The sequence below is a fragment of the Bubalus bubalis genome, chromosome 7, assembly GCF_019923935.1.
Source record: "Bubalus bubalis isolate 160015118507 breed Murrah chromosome 7, NDDB_SH_1, whole genome shotgun sequence".
NCBI lineage: Eukaryota > Metazoa > Chordata > Mammalia > Artiodactyla > Bovidae > Bubalus > Bubalus bubalis.
The window spans coordinates 31145576-31146556 of record NC_059163.1 but is presented as its reverse complement, the minus strand read 5'-3'; positions in this window follow the sequence as shown (position 1 = coordinate 31146556).

The window sequence follows — 981 nt, the reverse complement described above, 5'->3', positions numbered from 1 at the left end:
TTCCCAATCTCTTGGGAAAAGTGTGCTTTCTACCCTCCTGGTACACGGAGGTTACCGTTCACACCAGAGATTTAGCTCCTGCTTCCAGGAGGAACAAAGGACAGTCAGAGTGTCCTTAATTCAAAATAATATGCCAATGTGGCCAATTTGGGGGTGGCATATCTGCTCCCCTTCAGCGTAAACGGGGCATCCAAACCAAGATATGAGAGATAAAGAAAGGCTTCTTCTAGTGTGGCATCTAAATACCTAAATTCCCATCCCAGTTCCACTCACTGACTCTGAGATTTTCAACAAGTCGGGAGGGATTGGGGGCAGGAGGAGAAGGGGACGACAGACGATGAGATGGCTGGATGGCATCACTGACTCGATGGACGTGAGTCTGAGCGAACTCCGGGAGTTGATGATGGACAGGGAGGCCTGGCGTGCTGCGATTCATGGGGTTGCAAAGAGTCGGACACGACTTAGCGACTGAACTGAACTGACTGAGCCCCTCAGTGCCTGATTACTCGCTGATAAATAGTAAGACCTCTTGCACTTGATGCTAGTTAATCCACGAAAAAACCTTCGAAATAAGGTCTGGCGTGCAATAAGACTGCAATACATTCCCTGAGGACTGGATCGCCCAGCGCCACCTGGCCTGATAACCGTCTTCCCCTCGAAGGCTGAGAACAAGGATAATACTTTTAATTTTTGTACTATGCACCTCTCCCCTGACGAGTTCAAAGCTTCAAGCTCAACCAGTTCAGTCCAGAGGTTCAGAAACCACAAGCCCCATGGGACAAGCGAGTTCCCCAAAGTCCGGCCGCCCTCGATAACGAGGAGAGGCGCAGCCCTTCAACCTCGAGTGCCCTTCTACCTTGGGCGCCCTCCCTGAGTTCGCGGAAGATTCAGGGAACGCCCTCCGCGTTCTGGTAAGAGACGCGCCTGCGCGCGCGCGGCCCCGCCCCCTGTTTCCCCTTGACCCGACGTGCCGGGTGCGTA